The following is a 21,536-nucleotide window of genomic DNA, read 5'->3' as shown; positions in this document are numbered from 1 at the left end:
TGGGGGCTAGGAGTTGGGATGGAACAGGGCTAGAGAGTGGGCACATGATCCTGCATCTTAGCTGGAAGAAACGTAGCTATGGAAATGGGGGAGAGGAGAAGCCTTGAGTGGTGATGCTGGGGGTAGTTTTCCTGCCTCTTGTTACTTCTCCCTTGCTGTTATTTCCAGCATAACTACCACATGGATTCCTGCTTGGGATCCACAGTGGAGAAGTTTAGAGGATTTTTGTGTGGTCAAAGGGATAAGAAGAATTTGTGAAACATCTCATAGCAGCAACTGTCAGGAAAGCAGAGTTGCTTTGGCCACCAGGCTGAGGTAGTAATTCCCAGGGATTATCTGTATGTAAACAGTGGTCCAGTGCATGTAAAATAGAGATGACACATTATTGGGTTTTTTTTAAAAGTAATATCCTAGAGAATAAAACACTGTTCTTTATATTGTGTTCCATGATTAAGTCATGACTAACTATTCTAGAATGTTTAAATCCTTCCTTTTGTCGCCTGCAGATTTAGAGAGTATTTACCAGAGCTAATACATACAGAGCCATGACTGTGTAAAACGACATCTGTTTCAGGCACACAGCCCTGAAAATATGCAGTCACAAGCCACATGTGGCCACTGCATTCTTGAAGCCCTGACTAGATGTATCTGCCCATGAAATCACTGCAGCTACCAACCAAACATGTTTTTTCTCTGAATTATTAAAAAGTATTTTAAACATGGTGTATCTGAAAAAGTCAAAGCTTTCATTTTGGTTTATTTTATAGCTTTTATTGATTACACACATTTCCTCTATGGCTTGAACGGATAATAGCAACTGTTATAATAAATTCTCTACTCCTCGGACCTGTGTAGCATGTATGCATGTGCCAAAGTTATGTACCAGATGTTAACTGAAAATGACTTGATATCTATGGTGAGATGGTATTTAGAGGAATACATTTGCACGTAAAACAGGGTGGACATTTCACGGTGATTTTTAAAGCAAATTGAACAAGTCAGTCAGCCAATGTTTGTAAGGATTGCTATTATTATGTTGAGTTGCCTGAATGTAGGGCTTAGACGTGTTGCTGATACATCATCTCCTACAAGAAATTTGGAGAAATAATGATTTCCTAAATTTTCAAGGTTTCTCCACTGTTGATTTTCTGTGTTATGAACTTGGAACAGGAATTAAGAACATTTTAGCCATCAAGGATCATGTTTTCTGTGGCTTTCTGAGTTAGGCATGTGTGGTAATATTAAGGGACCTGTGGAAAACAGGATTACTGGGATGGCCCAACTCATAGGCAGGATCCTATTAGGTGTTATAAATGGATTTGATCCATAAACAACAGAGTAGGGTCCTAAAGACTTTAAATATCCAGTAAAGTCTTTATCAAGAGGTACAAAGTGTGGAAGTGACTGAATTTCTGGTCATAATTGTCACTGTTCTGAAATACATGTTCTTTAGAAATTACACAAGAGTTTCTGGAGAGTGAGTGGTGGGGGTGAGTTATTGAATTGGGCCAATGACGCCTAATTTACATAGTCTATCTTTCCTGTCCTCCTCAAAGACCTATAACCAAAAATGAAATATTCTTTCCCACAGTTAAGACCATAGGACAATAAACTGGTGTCCCACCCCACCTCTTAACTCCATGAAGTAGGAATGAAGTTTCCACAAAGCTTCCTACTTTTATATCGTTTTACTGGAGGAAATCCAAGAGGCAGTTCCACTACCAGAAGAGTGCAATGAATTTGCTACCCCAAAATAAAATAGCTTGAAAGACTTGACATGACTTTTTTGAGCTGCTAAAATGTTAATATCTTGGCAACTTAAGAAGTAGCCACATGTAGACAGCTTTCTAATTCTTTGTTTTGAAATTAGATTTCTGTCCTTAGTGCTGAGGAAGACAAGCAGTGAGTGGGCTGCTAATCACTGTGAGCAGAGAGGCAATTTGATTGAATAAATCCACACGAATGTGTAAATTACTGAAAGCCCTTTAACACTCTCGGGAATATTTGCATTTTTAAAGGATTCTCGCTTAACCCAAATAAATCTATGGGGGGGGGGGAGCGGGTTAGGTAATTCTGACAATGTAGCACAGTGAAATAAAAACAAATCAGGCCATGCACCAAGGAAACTGTTTCAAAGGCAGGGGGGCAGAAGGCAGAATACCAGCCCCCTAAATATTTTCTATTTTCCCACAGGTGCCTTTTCACTGCTTCTCTAAAAGGTTCAGGTGTTTTTTAATAGGTCCCAGGCAGAACTTGAGGCCAGAGGAAGAAAGCATGGCCAGGAGGGGGCAGTAGGTGGAGAGGGCATGGAGACAGGGTAGGTGGTTCTTTATATATTCAGGTCATTGTAAATCAAATTTGAATACATCAGGGATTAACAATGGTTTGTTGTAAATGTGTTTGTGCATGGATTGATTTGTCTGTAGAAATATCAGAAGTGTAAAAATAATAGCAAACCACGATGGAGAGAATAAGTTTTGCTGTTTATGTCAGGCACTTGGAAAATATTCGGCCCCATTGCTCCCTTGGGCTGGATTGATACTGCCTATGAACTTCCTTCAAGAAAAATACAACCGGTTTCACCATCCATTTTTATTAACTCCACACTCTCAGAGGAACCTTTATGCACTCCCTTGAATAGCAAGACTAAATTTGTTTCACTCCATGTAACACTGTCTTACTGGATGTAATTTTCTGGGAAGTCAGTTCTGCTTTCCGAGACCAGCAGGAATATCTGTGAATATTCTGCCCTTGCTCTGCTTACTTTGTTTTATCTCCAGACATTACTTCAGGAATAAGAAAAACAATTTTTTTTTCTTTCTAACGGAATAACTTCAGGGCCAGCATACTTGTTATGAGTGGCAGTGTGTCCTTATACCTATTCCTACCTCTATCCTACTAAGATAGAGGTAATCAAAAAGAACTGTTCGCTCGCTCAAGGAGATCTTAGTGCCTGTGAAAAAAGAAAACAGATCAGGAGATGGACTTGGATTATGGGTGGGGTGGGGGTGGGGATGCTCAGATAAAGACCTAGGATGCAAAGTTAAAAGCTCTAGGTCAGTGCTGCCTATAGAAATATAATGTGAGCCACAGAGGTAATTTTAAATTTTCTAGCAGCCATTTAAACAAAAAAAAAAAGTCAAGGAACAGGTAAAAGTAATTAATTTTAATAATTTATTTTACTGAAACCAGTATATCTAAAACGTTACCATTTTAACATGTAATCAATACACAAAAATTATCTGGAAGATATGACTTTCTTTTTGAGGTTCTAAGGTCTCAAAACCTACTGTGTATTTTATGCTTAAAGCATCTCTTCATTCAGATTAGCCACATTGCAGGTGCTCAATAGCCACATGTGGTCAGAGCAGTACTGGGTGATAAACCAGGAGGAAAGACATAATGATAATCAAAACCATTTATGTTTATTTATAAGTAAATTATTGTAAATGAATAAATTATCTTATAGAACTAAGAGAAAGCAATAAGAAAACAATGAGTTAAGAGATTTGCCTAACTTTGGACATTTATTCCCAAGAAATAGAGAGATTAAGGGGGGATTTTTGGGACTAGGGTACAATTTACTGAGTTAGGCTTCAGGAAGTTATAAGGGGATTAGTCGCTACTTTGAATTAAAGGATGAACTTGGAGTTCATTCACAGATGATCTTGGTTTTCTTAAGGTAAGTAAGAAAAACAACTCTGCCCCTAGAGCAAGAGTAGACGAAAAGGTGAATTCCAAAGACGATGACTCTAAATAAACTCCATGAATGTAGATATCTAACGGGCAAAGAGACATCCTGAATCTAATATGCATAATTACAGCCCTGAGTTTAAGTGAGCCCCCAAATCTCCTTTCTGCAATAAACTAATTTTTATCCATATGAAGTGCTTTGTTAATCAGGAAACTCATACACATACTTGGGTTATTGTTATTGGCTAAAGAAAGGGCTGTTCTGTGGAGATGAGTTACCAGGGAAAATTTTATCATCCCAGACATCATTAAATGTCGGAAACTTGCCCCCACCCTCAGGTGTGTAACAGAGTTAGTGGAGGTGAGGGAGGGCTGTCTTTCTGGTGGGGTCAATCTTAGATATGTTTTATCAAAACATTTATTACCCATCTTTAGAACCTTCAGACTGTTACTCTCATTATATATTTAGTGTGAGGGCATGTACTGCTCAGTAATTAGTTTTTTTTCTCCCTCAATGTGGGCTTTTGGTGGCTTCATAAAAGTGATAAATGGCTCTTCTCAGACACACAAAATAGAGATTGGCAGGCAATTTAAAGTTAAGATTTCCCAGTAGAACCATCACTACCAATAAGATCACACACTGAGTCTCCTATACTCTGAGAAATGTTAAAATAAGGCCAAGATTTTTATGGCCCCCACTTTCTACTGCCCAAAAGGCTTTTCTTCATTTCTCCTGTGCCAGCCATAGGTGCATTCTCCCAGTTATGTCCCCTTGGAGTACACAGACGTATACGGAATCAGTCATGTGAAGGAGCTCTAGGTTTTGCTGAGACGGTTGTGTATTTGAGCAAAGTTACTTGGAAAATGGCTTCGGAAGACACAAAAACTTTTACATCAGGTGACAACTGGAAATCAGTACAGTCAGAACCTTTTATAAATAGCCTGTTCTGCAATATTCCCTGTAATTAAAATAATGACACTTTATGAAAGGATAGGTTTTCTCACACAAAATTCCATTTGAGCTTCACAATGACCTTGTCAGGGCATTTAAAAGAGTCCACTTTTTTGATACAGGATCTGAAGCCCAGACCATCTGAATGATTTGGCCAAGGTCACACAGCCCATATTTAACAGGACGAGCACTTTAGTGCTTGCCTCTCTACCATATTCCCTTCACTTTTACATCTTTGTAAGTTGTGTTTTCCAGGCCATGCAACCTGGAAGCAAGAACTGTAACCACACATTCATTTTAAGCCTCTGCTTCCATTTATTAGAACTCCAACTCTACAATTTCTGCCAACCAGTGCCAGGGGTCTCAGGGTCTTTTTTCCTCTAGGAATCTCAGGGAGGAGGGGGATGGGTGGAATGTGGGGGAGGAGTGTGGGACTGGATTTGTTGGTTACATGGTGGTGGGCACTGTTTTTATAATTTTGTGATCCAGTCTGGAATCCATGATGTAATTTATCACTGCCTCTATGATGAAGCACCTGAAACCCTCCAGAGGTACTGAGGCTGCCCAAGTGTTTTGCTCAGTTATTTGTCTGGTCTAGCTCCTGGCTATTCTTGGGTACAGCCCAGAGCTTCAGCTGCAAGGTCACCCCTGAGTGGGGAAGTGCCCTTTGCCCCAACCCCGCCCCACCCCCAGCTTCCATTGTTACAAATGCTGTTCAACACTGCCCTCAACAGAGTCTTTATGGAAACTGCTCTTTTCACTGTCACTCTCTTTTTATTGTATTTCTCCCTGAGAGGTCCACAGGGACTGAGCCAGAGAAATGTCCAGGTAGCAAGCTCCATGCTGTTCCCCAGTTGTTGCATTCTCCAGCAATGCCCCATTGAATTTAAACACAGCTGTCCTGCCTTTGGATGAGTTATTTCCCTGAAAATCTTTAGATCTCTCCCGCCAACAGATTCTGCTGGTCTCCCCTGCCCTTCCTTCCCTCTGGCCAGACACGTCCATAGTTTAGGTTATCAAGCTGAGATCTCTACGTTCACAGCTGCTGAAACAATTTTCCCTAAAAACTCCATTTTCCCAGTTAACCTTTTGTGAATGTGTATTGATTCAAAGCCAAATTTTTCTGCCTGCGTGTCAAGGCCTTTTACCAGCTGTTCATTTTATATTATTATTTTTCATGCCTCTCTGTCCATAGGATGTCAGAATTTGTTTGTAATGGGCATTTTCCATATATATCAATGGGTTAATTGAGTAAATGACAAGCTATGGTTGACCAATTAGGGAATGAGTTTTCTTTCTTGGGTATATTTCTAGGTATTTTTATTGGTGCTTAAAATATTTTTCAAACTACATACTATTATCATCAGTCTTTTCCATCTTCGCTTCCTCATGAACCCAGCTGAGTAGAATTGTTGTCAGTGGATTAGTAGGGTCTTCCTTATTAATGAGGGAAACTACATTAAATAGTGCAGCATTGTGCTGGTTATTAAACCAACCCGACCTCAAGCTAAACAAAAACCTGCTCAGGAGTTTATAATCCGAGGGGGTTTATAGTAATTTAGATCTATTCTGTAAAAGGACATCCAGATACTTATATAATCACATAATGTCTTAGCACCAAAAAAAAAAAAAAAACCAACAAAAAACATCTAAACTGTATGAGCATTAGTGCAAGCGGTTTTATGTGGTCTCAAATTTAAGAATGAGTCATGAGAATTGCATATCCAGAGAGGATATGGCCAGGTTAAAAAAGAAATCAGCACTCACTTCCTTTTTGGAGAGACTTCAAGAAGGAAATGAGATTTCCAACACTCTTTTGCTACGAGGAGGAAGAAGTTGAGGTTTGTGGAGACCAGTGAATCCCATAACTCTCCTCCAGATTTGAGACCAATTGAGAAATACATACAGGTGTCAGAAAGAGATCAAAATAAAATCTTTACTGCTGATAAAGCTAGATTGTAGACAATGCCTTGGTCCCAAATGGCCTATTTCCCCCTTACTTTTATCCTAAACAGAATTTACTAGTCCTAGGAAGATTAGCAGGATATTTCCAGACCTCTCTGTGGAAGGATTAGCAGACCGTTCTCAAAGGAAAGGTACAAGAAGATTGGACTGTGTTTGTCTAGTGACCCTTTCTCCTATTTTACCAATCACATAAATCAGGAATTAGCAAACTTTCTGTAAAGGGCAGATAGTAAATATTTTAGGCTTTGAGGCCATATGGTTTTTGTTTGAACTATTCAACTCTGCTGTTGTTGCATGAGAGCAACACTATGTAAACATATATAAGTAAATTAGAATGGCTGTTGTATTAGTTTTCTATGACTGCTCTAACAAAGTACCACAGAATGGGGGGCTTAAATAACGGAAATGTATTGTTTCACAGTTCTAGAGGCTAGAAGTCTGAGCCCAAGGTGTGGGCAGGGTTGGTTCCTTCCAAGGGCTGTGAGGGAGAACCTACTCCATGTCTCGCTCCTGGTTTCTGGTGGTTTGCTGGCAATCCTAGCATTCGTAGTTTGTGGAAGCATCACCCTGCCTTCATCTTCACCTGACATTCTCCCTGTTGTACGTAACTCTGTCCAAATTTCCCCTTTTTGTAAGTACACCAATAATCTTGGACCATCGGGCCCACTCTACTCCAATATAGCCTGTATTAACCAGTTACATGTGCAATGACCCTTTTGCATATTAAGGTCACATTTTGGGAAGTTAAATATATGAATTTGGGGGAGATACAATTCAACTCATAATGCAGACATGAAATATTAAATTTCATGTAAATGTCATGTGTCATAAAATATTCTTGTCATTTTTTCCCAACCTTGTGAAACATGTAAATGTGTGTAGGCTGCAGAAAAATAGGCCCTGGGCTGTAGATTACCATAGATTACTGTAGATTATCAGCCTCTGAGGCAAGTCCCTTCTCCTCCAGAGGGGAGGACTAAGTCAGGGAGGGGAGGAGGGACCACAAGTATTCCTCCCTGCCTAACCTCTCCAGGGACATGAGTGAGAGTATGAGGGTGGTTACATAGCCCAAAGGGCCCTGGCTAGTCGAGGGGCAGAATATATTCCAGGCAGACAAGGGAGACATTAGGAAGGATGGTAGAATAGGAAAAACAAAGGGGAAAAAAACCCAGGAAGATAAAAGAAATTGGAAAACCTAGGGAAGGATTTGTAAGTACAACATACAGTCTTTATTTTATTTTTATTTTTTTAAAAGATTTTATTTATTTATTTGACACAGAGAGAGAGACAGCGAGACAGGGAACACAAGCAGAGGGAGTGGGAGAGGGAGAAGCAGGCTTCCGGAGGAGCAGGGAGCCAGATGCGGGGCTCGATCCCAGGACCCTGGGCATCAGCCGAAGGCAGATGCTTAAGGACTGAGCCACCCAGGTGCCCTACAGTCTTTATTTTAGAGCATTTAAAAAACACAGTAAGTCCTATAAGGAATTGATCTACTTGTAAATCCACAAGTAGGAAACCTAGAGAGAAAGGTCATGCAAAAGTCTAGATTGAGGTTACAAGAACTTGACTAAAGCAATAGTTGCAGAATGATAACAAGTATTAAATGAAAACATCTTTCTTTGTTCTAGGGACTCTATCTCTTCTCTAAGACTCCTAGTGATGAAAGCTCTTTGTTATATGTTCTTACACCACTTACTATACCGCATCTTGGGAGAAAGGCAAGACTTTGATTTTCATGATAAAACTTTACTCACCTAATGGGGGTTTTGTGCACATAGATGTCTTTTTAGTCAGCAATCTGCTTTAGCTACTTAATTTCCTTAATTGATCTTAGTCTTTAGTTTCTAGTGGTTTTCTGTGTAACTTTTATTATGAGCTTTTATGAGTCAACAGATGATTATGGGGAGTGGTCTTAAGGGACACACTACGCTCATCTGCTCTTCACCTACAATACTTTATAAAATCTGCTCATATATCAGGCCACATGACCAAGAATAGATCATGTGTACTTCATTATTTTAATCTTCCAATCAGAATTGCCTTTGCAGATTTATAATTTAACAAGGGCCTCTGAGCTTTAACTAAGGGTTAGTTTTTTTCTATAATAGCCATGAAAAGGATATTTCTGCATCTCTTATAAAGCTTCTGTTAAAGACTCTCGATTATATTATTTAGTGCTAGTGTATGAAGAGCTAGGTATGAATTATTTCTAGACTTTAGTGCTAGAAATAAGATAATCTCTCGCTGATGAACTGTGTCCTTTAATTAAGATAATCATGCCACAGAACTTCTCAATACCATTTTGCTTTGCCTTTTCAGAAGCTCAGAGACAAATTGTACTTGATTCTAGCAGAGAGACTCAACCTAGGATTTTCAGTTCAACTCTTTCCTAAACTTTATGATTTAGATCTTTTTATTTTTAACTTGCTTTAGTGGTTTTATTACATAGTGCGTTTTATGGCAAAAAGACACAAACTTTTTGAATGTAAGTAGGATATAAATAATAAATGATTGGCTCTCATCACTTTGTCCAAGGGGATTTTGTGACCTTAATTACCTTCTCATGCTACCTCAGGTTACAGTAATATTTTTCCTCCCACAGATTCTTTAATGACTTCTCTCCTGACATGCTATATTTGTTAAGGAAACAAATATATACCGGGCTCCAGAAATACATGTGTTTTTTTTTTTAAGAGAGTATTATTTTAGATGGACATTCAATGATTTCTCTTTAAAAAATTAAAATTAAATAAAAACCACTTTATTTGGTTGTGTTCATTAGGATTCTTTTGTTTGAAAATGGCAAGAGCTTAACTCTGACTCATTTAACTGCAAAAAGGTATCTATTGATTCAAATAATTTGGAAAGCCAGAACTTATCTGTCTAGTTTTAGGTATGGCTAGCTCCAGGAGCTCAAAAGAAGATTCTTTCAGTCATCTCTCTGCTTTACTAAACTAGGTATTTGTTCCATTATTGGGTAGGCTCTCCCCACAATGTAGCAAAAATGACTAGCAACATTTCTCATTTACACTGTACTAGCAGCTGGAATTCCTAAAGAAAAAATACAAAAAGTCTGGTTTTCAACAGCTCCAACAAAAGGCCCAGGGCGAGAGCTTTTATTGGCCTGCCTTTTATCATATGACCATCCCTGGACTTAATCACTGTGGCTGAAGGAATCGGAGTACTTAACTGGCCAGACTCCTGGGATGTGCCCGCTTCTGGAACCAAGGAGATGGGATCGGCCCCACCCAAATCCCTTGGACTCAGAATGGGGAAGAGAGAGTTCCCAAAGAGATTTGGGGCTGAACAAAACACAGGTTAACTACATCTGGCATCATGTTTGCATCCCTTGGCTACCCAGCTTCTATATATAATCTTCTTTCCCCACTTATGAAATTCCGCAAATGGCCCTGGCTAGTATAATGCAAGTATACCTATACAAAGAAAGTTGCCTCTACCTCCAGTCTAAAGCGGGATAGCTCAAAGGCTCATCAAGTTACTGTTTTCAACTTTAATTCCAGAACCTCTAAGTTACGGTATTTTTCTTGGTTGTGTCTAAACTAGCTCCTCATGTTTAGGCAACCTCTGGCTAGATGTTATATTTAACACTATTAGTTAACAGTGGCAGAGAGAAAACAGTTGCTGCAACCGAACTTCCATTTGGCAAAGGGAGAGAAGGGTAACCACTAAATAGTGATCTCAGCTTCATAGCAGTCATCTCAGGTTGGGACAAAGAGAGCAAGACTCCCTGAGCTAGCAGCGGAGGGAGTTCTTTGTTCAAAAATCTGGCTGGCTTCTCACTGCTTTCTGGGAGAAACTCCCTTTCCATTGTCCTGCATAGCTACATGGCAGGTGGACTTTGGGGAGGCTTTCATCCTAACCGCTATAAACATTTCAGTTCTTCCCTGCTGTTGGTGCAGGTTTGGAGCCTGAAATCTGCCTTGTAAATTGGGCATTGCCAGGTCTATTTGGTGAGCCGTGGCATTTCTCTGGCAATGCCACTGGATCTCTTGCTAGGATTGTTGGGCTGTTTATTTCCTGAATATTTTCTGGATTGACTGTTGTACAGTTGTGGCCAACCATTCTGGTTCCAGCCCTCATTGCTTCTTCCTCTGAGCAATCTGCCTTTATGCTCTGCCCTTCCCCCAAGCCATCTGGACATCAAACTGGGAGACAATGAGCTGACATCTTGCAGATCCTAATCTTCCTAGTGGTAAGAGCCCTGGGGAGGGCTTTTCTAGAGGAGTTGTAACTGTTCTCTGTTAGTCAGGGAATGTAGTGTTTGGAAACGATCCTCTGGCTCCCTGGCTCACCAGGATCTCAATCTCTTTTCCCATTGGCTTTTCCGCTTAGCACTAATTTTAGCATGGGGCAGACATTTATACATCTGCCATCCCAAAAGACACATGGTTATCTGATATTGACCATTTTAGAGTGCCAAGCACAGGCAGAAAGGATAACTCTTAGTAAGGACTGAATCCCTTTTTCTCTCTGCTTCCAGAACTGCCAGATTAGGCTGCAGGCCATCCTTTTCTTTGAAGGCGGGAAGAAGTAGCCAACACCCTCCAAGATTCTGACACTTTTTTCCTGATCCCCTAAAACTCTATCCTTGTATTTATGTGCTTTGAGTTCTGAGATACATTAGGCACCTTTTAACTGTGCTTTGCTATCAAATAATAGCTTTGGCCTTTTCCCTAGCCTGGAATGGATGAATCCTCCACCTTACCTCACCCCAGCCAGTATCACATTTTGAAGTCTGTTATTTTAATTCTCCACTTCCAGGTAGCAAATTCTGTATTAGGATTCATTTTGGTACAAGTGATAGAAATCCAGCTTATAAAAGTTGAAATAGAAGGAATTTATTGGTTTTCATAACCAGAAAGACCAGAGATGAAGCTGTCTTCAAATATGTTGGTTATAGAGGTTTAATGTCATCAGGACACATTTTTTTTTTCCTGTTGTCTCTACTACCTGTGTTGGCTACATTCTAATAGTTTCCTCTCTTTTTAGCAAAGATAGCCACCTACCCACAGTTCTAGGCTTACATCATTCTTAGAGCTAGCAACACAGGCAAAATTATAAATGCAGAGATTCCTTTTTTTTTTTTTTTTTTTTTTGGCCTGTTTGCGTCACCTGCCCATTCCTCAGGGGGATGTAGTACTCTGACAGGTGAAGTTGTTGATGTCCTCTTGATCTAGGAACAGGCTCAGCCACCTGGACTGAGAATAGCAGGTGGGTGTTTTTCCTAAAGAGCTGCTAAGTCAGAAGCCTATATCCCCTACATTGATTAAGTCACCTTAAAGAAAGGAATGCAAATACCGAACAGAATTCAGTCTTGATTATATACCATCATATAACTAATTATAGAACACATATTTCTATAGCACAGTGGTTCTTAAATATCTTGGTCTCAGATCCTGTAATTCTTTCTTAAAAATTACTGCAGACTCCAAAGAGCTTTTGTTTAGGTGGGTTACAACTATTGATATTTACTATATTAGAAGTAAAAAAAAAATTCCATATTAGAAATTAGAACAGAAACTTAAAATTATTTTTCATAAAGTCATTTAAAATAATAATAAGCCCATTACATGTTAATATGAATAATTAGAATATTTTAATGAAACATTACTACATTTTCACCAAAAAAGAAATTTGAGAAGAGTTTTAAATTTATTTTAAGCTGACTGCTTTGCTGCTTCTTAAAAATATTTTTGCAAATCTCTTTGATGGCTGACTTCATAGAAGGCAGCTGGAGTTTTATATCTGTTTCTGCTTCAATTTATTGCTATGTTGTCTTGGTGGAAGTATATGGAAAAAAATCTAGCCTCATAAAGTTATGTGGTTGGAAATGGAAGGGTATTTTAATAGCCTATTTAGATAGTTGTGCATATGCTTCTTTTATATTATACCAAAATCCAACAAGTGGTAATTTCTTGACATATAGAATCAGAAACCATATCAGTGAGCTTTTCATATTCTATTACATTAAAATTGATTTGGCATATTTGGCCTTTCAATGTACCTTTTACCCATGCATGATTTTATAATATCATGCTTTGGTCATTTGGAAAATATTGGTTTATACAGATCTTCCAAATGCTGTCACATTTCATTGTATCGTTTCAAAAAATCACATTCATTTATACCACACAATTCTCAGTCAAGTCTTAAGAATTTGAAAGTCATTAAACTCATAGTGGTGGATAAAAGTTTTCCAAAATTCTATTCTCTCTTAAAAGCTTGAATTTTATCATTGACAACAAATATTGTCACTTTTCCTTTAAGTGGTAATCTCACTTTGTTAATTTTTGAGATGTCTGTCAAATACCCAAGTCTGAATAAGTATAGTCAGTTCTTCAATCAAGGATCATACATGATCCTCCATGGGAAAAGCCTCTGTTTCAGTTTGTAACTCAATCACATGTGTTTTTCCTCAAGCCAGCCATCATACTTTCCTATGCAATGAAAGTGCTTTGTGCTTACTTCCTGTGTTGTCACACAGAATATTTAAAAACTGTATATGCAGGGTTGAGATTTCATAAAATAATTTTTACTGCTTCATCAAGAACATTCTTAAGTGAAAGTTGCACCTTATTTTTCCACTACTAGTGCATGGCATTCAACAGTGCACTGACTACAGGTGCTAAGACACCACAAGCAGTTTTACTTCTGTTGTTTCACACCATTAGTACAAAATATCAAAATAGTGAAAGAGGCAAATAATATCTTAGCATTATAAAGAAATGAATTTTGACTTCACGAATGTCCTAAAAGGTCTCAGAGACTCCAGGGGATCTGCAGGGCACACTTTGAGAGCTGTAACTATTCTTGTGAGAATTGAAAGAAGGACATTTATTGAGATCCATCATAAAAGGACCCATGAGTGGTGTTGGGAAAACTGGACAGCAACATGCAGAAGAATGAAACTGGACCACTCTCTTACACCATACACAAAAACAAATTCAAAATGGATGAAAGACCTAAATGTGAGACAGGAAACCATCAAAATCCTAGAGGAGAACATAGGCAGCAAGTACTTTGACCTCGGCCAGAGCACCTTCTTACTAGACACGGCACTGGAGGCAAGGGAAACAAAAGCAAAAATGAACTATTGGGACTTTATTGAGATAAAAATCTTCTGCATAGCAAAGGAAACAACAAAATTAAAAGGTAGCCTATGGAATGGGAGAAGATATTTTCAAACGACATATCTGATAAAGGGTTAGTATCCAAACCTATAAAGAACTTATCAAACTAAACACCCAAAAAAACCCAAATAATCCAGTTAAGAAATGGGCAGAAGACATGAATAGACGCTTTTCCAAAAAAGACATCCGGATGGCTAACAGACACATGAAAAGATGCTCAACATCACGCATCATCAGGGAAATACAAATCAGAACCACGACGAGATACCACCTCACACCTGTCAGGATGGCTAAAAGTAACAACACAAGAAACAACAGGTGTTGGTGAGGATGCAAGGAAAGGGGAATCCTCTTGCACTGTTGATGGGAATGCAAACTGGTTCAGCCACTCTGGAGAACAGTTTGGAGATTCCTCAAAGAGTTAAAAATAGAACTATCCTACAATCCAGCAATTGCAATACCATGTAGTTACCCAAAGGATACACAAAGATCTGAAGGGATACATGCACCCCAGTGTTTATAACAGCATTATCAAAATTAGCCTAACTGTGGAGAGAGCCCAAATGCCCATCAACTGATGAATGGATAAAGAAGTGATATATATATATGAATATTATTCAGCCATCAAAAAATGGAATCATGCCATTTGCAACAATGTGGGTGGAACTAGAGGATATTATACTAAGTGAAATAAGTCAGAGAAAGACAGATACCATATGATCTCATTCATATGTGGAATTTAAGAAAGAAAACAGATGAACATATGGGAAGGGAGAAATAAAAAAAGGAGAGCGAGAACAAGCCATAAGAGACTCTTACTAATAGAGAACAAACTGAGGGTTGATGGAGGGGAGGTCAGTGGGGGATGGGCTAGATGGGTGGTGGGTATTAAAGAGGGCATTTGTGATGAGCACTGGCTGTTGTATGTAAGTGAGGAATCACTGAATTCTACTCCAGAAACCAATTTTGCACTGTATGTTAACTACGTAAAATTAAACAAGAAGGAAAAAAAAGAAAAAGATCCATGAGCATGAGCTGCTGTTTTTGTCTTGTCCTTTGATTTTTATCATTTTTGTCATTGTGACAGTACATGTCAAACTAGATTTGAAATACTCTGTTCTGAATTTCTTTTCAGAGTTGAGGGGAAAAAGTCAGTTTAATAGAAGAAGTATTAAGTCAGGAAATATTGATCCTTGACACACTTGTTTGCCAGACAAATTTAAAAGTGGTCTTACTTTCAATAAAAATGTTTTATTGCTTAATAATAACTTCACAGGATAATATTGATGTTTTCATAATATTTTTCTATCTATGCAAAACATAAACAATTTTTCTGATTCATAATATTTAATGTTGTCCTACTATATATGACATTTCATTTTTGTGAAATGACTATCTTTCTTTAAAAACACTTGTGAGTTAATTCTGTATGAATTTTTATTTATGTTTAATTACATACTGAATTGGTTTTTAGGAATAGAGAAATCCAAGTTTGGATTCCAACCATACCATTTACCAACTAATTGATGATTAGATTCTTAATCTTCCTAAGCCTCAGTTTCCTCATTCTTGGAAAGCTGGGAACATTTTGGGTGAATGATATCATGATATCATAGATGCGAAACTTAATGGTCTGCTTGCCACATAGAGAGGGCACTCAATTTTCATTTCCTTGTTTTCATCCATTTACTTTCCCAGTCTATACTTGTAAGAGCAACGAATATTGATTGTAGATTCATGTAGTCAGGAGGGGAGTTTTGATCTTCCTCCTAACTAAAGACCCCAGCTGCCATGAGCCATATGTGGAGAGCAGGCTTTCTTTGGGGTAGACCATGACGCAGGATATAACAGAAAGATTGTCACATCCACATGCAAGGCTTTTCTAGCAATATCTCAAATAGAACAACAACTGCTGCCATCTTCCTGATGTGATTTACTTTTTAGGAGAATTATGGAGAATTTGGAAGGGAATTAGGACAGGTGGAAAAGGAAGTATGATGTCATGGGGTTTTTGTAGTTGTCATTATTTTTCAAGTTCTTTTTTTAACACCATAACATTTTTTCTAGTAGTTAATACTGTTTTCCTTAAACAGCAAGCTTCCTATTATTATAACATTCATATTGAAGCATTATTTGATAATCCTTAAAGCAAATTTGTCATCCTTATCATACAAATTTAACAAGAGAAAATCAGTGTCTCCGTATCACGAAGTTAGAAACTAGAGACTAGAATTATGGTTAGAATGTTCTATCTCACTGCTTAACTTCTTGAGTGATGCTCCCCTCATGGTATACTCCCAACTGTACTTGGTTCTACTTTATTAATACTTGGCAGTCCTTTTACTGATAAATATATAAACAAAATGTTAGAAAAAGTTATCACAGTCTGAGACAGAATGGATTTCATCAAGCATTCAATCGGTTGTGTCTGAAGAAATAACAAGTCAAAGAACACCCAGCGTGGATTCATTTAACTGCAAGCAAAATTTTTCATTGATCATCTCTAAAGTTCTCTGTTCAGGTGCTGTTAAGGCTAGTAATCTTTTTAAAAGATTTTATTTATTTATTTGACAGAGAGAGATAGAGAGAGAGCACAAGCAGGAGGAGAGGCAGAGGGAGAGGGAGAGGGAGAGGGAGAAGAAGGCTCCCCACTGAGCAGAGAGCCTGACATAGGGCTCGATCCAAGGACCCTGGGGTCTCAATCCAAGGACCCTGGGATCATGACCTGAGCCAGAGGCAGATGCTTAACCAACTGAGCCACGCAGGTGCCCCAAGGCTAATAATTAAAAAGGAACATAGCTAAGTGATATGAGTTAGACACAGATAGTATAGGAAACCATTCATACATGTGACTGTATAGAACTATGGGAAATTATCCATCTCATTTCCCTTCTTGGATGGTTTTCTAATTCTTAGCTTTATTTTGATTCTTTTCAAAATTGCATAAACTTAAATGTTAAATAATTTAAATTAGTGTGGCCTGATCATTTGGTCTGAAAGATGGCTGGCCAAGATTTCAGAAAGCCTGGGGTCTTAACCTTACTTTCACTCTAAAAATTGGTAAATTCATTCAAATCACTTAACTTTTCTCAGCCCTACTTCTGTTACCCATAAGAGTAAGAGTTTTGGACTAGATAATTCCTGAGGTTCATTCATGTGCTAGGATTTGAATTGCAATGTACTCAAAATAGTTTAGTTATCATAGGGAGAATTCAAGACTATTTCAAAGTTCCTCTTTCAACTAATTAGTATTTCCTAAGCATTGTATATGAAAATATGAAGGAGGTACAATGATTTTATATGTATTATTTGGATTCCTTTAATAGAAAACATTTAGACTCATTCAATTTTATTGGTTATCATTTATACCTAAAGCTAATCTTATCTTTTTCTCATTTTAATAGTAGAGATCCTATTACCTTATGTCTTGACTATCATAAAAATGCAAATATTTTAAGATGTTGGATTTATTATACACAACGATATTCTGAAATAGATGGACTCTAGGAATTCCTACAGTAAAGTGATTAGAGCAATTTGAATTTTAATCTATTTAACTCCCACCATATCATTTCCATTATAACCCTTTTATCAACATTGGGATAGCACTTCACTCCTGAGTACAAACTTAGCAGAGGATAATTCCAAATTCCTTAAATTAAAGCATATCAGCTGCTCTGCTGTTTTTGTAAATACTTTATGTTGGCTTAAGGCTAGAGAGTAAATGTGTTATTTTTCTTTGTTTGCAAAGAAGTAGATGCTTTTAAAACTTAAGTTCACATATGTAGAAGTACCATGACGTTCTAGTTGATTTTACTGAAATTGGTCTGTTGATACCACAGCTCTTTTTTATCGGACACTATTTTAATGACTTACATTATACTATTAAAAAATTGGTTGTTATTGACACACATGGTTAAAGGACTCTTTATTTCATATTACAGAGCCTTGTCTATCTGTATTTTTAAACTGCCATGGTACTAAAGTAACATGGTAGAACCACAGTAATAACCATATATCCTCTGAATCATTTATCATTTGAGAATTTCAAGGGTTATACATTCCAAGAAGCCTTCACACATTTAACTCCATCTTCTCCAAGCCTAATCCTCTCCATAGTGAGTGGGACTCATGGGCCAGTATCCAGCATACTTCTCGCTTGTGGATGGGACACCATGATAATTCACTCTAGAGGGGGAAAGATTGATGGTGGTCTTTATAACAGATAATACATAAAATAAATAAATCTGCTAATTTGGCCACCGGATGAACTTGAAAGGTTTTCCTATTGAAGAGACAAGATAAATAAATAGATCAATGTAAAGATAAATGGAAGGAATGACTTAGTGGTTTAGCTGTGATTTAGTACTACAAACTAGTATTCCCACCTGTTTACTAAATATTTTTATGATCTTGGAAAAACCTGCTCACTTTTTTATCAAGACAGAGATTGTCCAAGGTAATAGACAGTAAAACCCACGCTCAGACTGTGGTTGAGGGTGAGGTACTCATTGGCACAAGGATAGCTGCAACCCTGCTGGCTGATAATGGAAATGAAATGCAGGCTGAGTATAGTCTTGTAGGCACTCCTCAAGACAACTGACATTTTTCACAGAACATACTGCACATTTAGTCTTCATAGAAAGGAAGTAAGACTGTATGTTTTTGGTTACGTCTGGGCATCCAGCGCATAACATCAGCAACATACATTTGAGCCTGAAGTAGCACACTAGATGAGTTTTCCTAGGACAGAAATTAATTAATAATTTTGGAAATTTAAAGGTCTCAGAATATGATGGGACTCATCTGAGGCTGTTTTAATTAAGCTAAGAATTTTTTTTTTTTTTTATAGTTCTCAAAACTTGTAAGGAAAGCCAAGGTCTATTTTTCTTGACATAGAAGGATAACCACAAAGGAAGTCTGGTGTGAAAATAAGCCCAAACAGATTTCTCTTAGAAAACATCTGTTTCTTATATATCGGGTTTAATTTAGAAAAATGACACGTGTAGGTTAATAGCAACAAAGCAGAGTAGATTATCACAAACCAAAATTTATCTTGAAATGAGACTATAGAGTTTAAAAAATCAAAGATACAGTAGAGTTTGAAATGTGCCATTTGATATTGAGACAAAATGGTTCACATACCTTCTTTATTTAAAAACAGTCATTATGTAGAAACTATATTATCTTCAGCAGCAACACAATGAAATTTAAAAGCACTCTTTTGTATGTACCACTATCCTAGGTATTTTGCACAAAGAGAGTGAGCAAACGTGGGAACTTTGGCTACTTAACACTTAAAACCTTATTGTATGTGCCTGGGCATACAGGTGATTCAGACAAAGTAATTAATATGATACAAGTGTCTGATGTGAATATATACTCAAATAGGAATATTCATATTGTTTCTAAGAAGAAAAGAAATTTTATAATCAAGTAGGATGATGTGTTAGGGAGAGATTTGCATATTAAAAATGAGAACATGAGGAAGTTTCTACCATGAAGATATTTTAGGAACTGGCCAATTATTCTAAATAATTTAATAATAACTATTATTATTATTATATTTGTAGCAATTATTAGCACTATTTTGGATGGGGGTGTATTTACTATGCTGTTTTAACTTCTTATGTTAAAACTTGCTTCAAAGACATTTATCCTTGCCTAAAATAAGTGATAAAACATATTAAATGTAGAAAGATAGTTAGCCCGAGATGAAAATTAATTTAAATCATCCATTATAGGAGGAGGGTAAAAGACCGGGAATAATGCAAAACAATTCAAAACCACAAACTCCCCTCCCCCGCACACACACACTTCCTACTGGCTTTACTCAAAGGTAATGTGTACACAGCAAGTATTTCTATCCTGTTTAGAAAATGGGAAAGCTGAGGCACAGATATTAAAATATTTTACTCAACACAATAAGAAAGGAAGTGATCCACATAAAGAAAATGTTGAAGTTTTTCAATCTTTTATCTTTAGGTCATGCTGCCCTTATAAATGTTTATCATTTATTGTTGAGGGCTTCTTAAATAGTACTGTGTATAGGGGAGCTCATATTATTTGTTAGCATTTCAATAACAATTCTGTAATGTAAAACAGAAGTACTTTCTTCCAAAGTTTTAAGTGATATCAAAGAAAACCTGATGTGATAGAATTCTGAATATTTTTTAAATGGCTGGTATGGTTACAAGGGTGGATCCAATTGGGAAATAAGCTGACTTCTGTTTTTATTCTCACATGCTGCGTATTCTCTGAACAGTATCTATGGTCTACACAGGCTGAACTAGAAATATCTGGCATAGCTGCATACGAAAGACAAACTCACAGTGAGGTCCAGCTCTAAAGGAAGTGTAGGCAGGAAATAAAGAGTCACTGAGTCATGTCATGGGAATGTATGGCTAGTGAGCTTTGATAACATTTAGCTAAACCACACTGTTGATTTTGGAAGATTTGTCGTGGGAACCCTAAGTAGAGTCCTTACCCTTTTGGGGTACATTTATTTTGAAGTTTCCTAATGTGTTTAAGTGGTTTAGGCTAGTTATTTCTTTTTCTGGTGTGGCAGCAAAGAAAACCTTGAAATGGTAACCTCTAGAGTGTGTCACATAAGCTCTCTGTTTGGCAGTTGTCCTAAGTGGCTAACTAGTCACCCTTATTTTGCTAACTGTAGGGGAAAAAAACCCAAGGCTTCCATTTCAATCAAAAAGCTGTTTTGCTCAAGCCTCCAATTCAATTTTACTGGGATTACAATCCTATCAACCAATCCTGTTGTCTACTGTTCTATCTTCAGCTCTTTTCTCTGTGGTAGTAGACGGTGACCCAATGCAGTGTGTCAAAAAATAAACTGCAAAAGCTAGCACAGAGTCCAGGAGAAGTATAGCAGGAGAGACTTAAACTCTAATGATTCTCTTTATAAGCCCTTTTCATGCCTTCTGACACTTGCCTCCATCAGGGCTGTCACTGCTCAGGTCCCCATGGCCTGGGCTCCTGGAACATCTTTCTATTCTAGTGTCTATGATGCCATTAGACCCTAAACTTCCAAGCATAACTTCATTCATTCAATTCATCAACTATGTATGGGAGACATACTAAATGCCGGGTACTGTTTTAGGGCTAGAAATTCAACAGAAAAAACAAAATCTCTACCCTCCTTGTACTTAGCTAGTGAGGTAAGAAAATAAAGTCAAGTAAAATGTATAGTATGCTGAATGACAGTGAGTGTGCTGTGGGAAATAAAGAAAAAGCAAGAAAGGGGGGATAGAGAGCAGAAGTGGAGAGTTTGCAGTTCTGGATTGGGTGGCTGGTTAATGCTACACTGAAAAGGTGGCATTTGAGTCAAATGTGTTTTTTGTAACACTAAGGATTAGCACTCTAGAAAGAATTGTACCTCTTTCTGCCCCAGATGTAAAGGGACCTTTGAGGTGAGCAGTTAATCCTGGTAGTCTGATAATTCTCATGAATACAGCATCCCCAAAGTAGTTTTGTCTTGTTGGGTTTACCACTCTGTCTGCTGAGGAACCTACAACAACTCATTCAGGGTTTCAGGGGCAGGCCATCCATGTGGTACCACCTGCTAATTCTCTTAGCCTTCTTCTGTTAAGCCCCACCCTTTGACTGTGAATGTGGCCAGCCACTGGCCAGTTTCTGTGAATGTGATAAAAACTAAGTTTGGGGGACTAAGAAGATAAGGGACTGAGTAAATCCTAGATTTGGATTTTCTTGACTTCAACTTTTCTCTCTTTTTTTTAAGATTTTATTTATTTATCTGACAG

The sequence above is a fragment of the Eumetopias jubatus genome, unplaced genomic scaffold, assembly GCF_037043125.1.
Source record: "Eumetopias jubatus isolate StellerSeaLion01/CBP00866 unplaced genomic scaffold, mEumJub1_p1.0 scaffold_3, whole genome shotgun sequence".
In the NCBI taxonomy this organism is placed as follows: domain Eukaryota; kingdom Metazoa; phylum Chordata; class Mammalia; order Carnivora; family Otariidae; genus Eumetopias; species Eumetopias jubatus.
Note: the sequence above shows the minus strand (reverse complement) of the source record.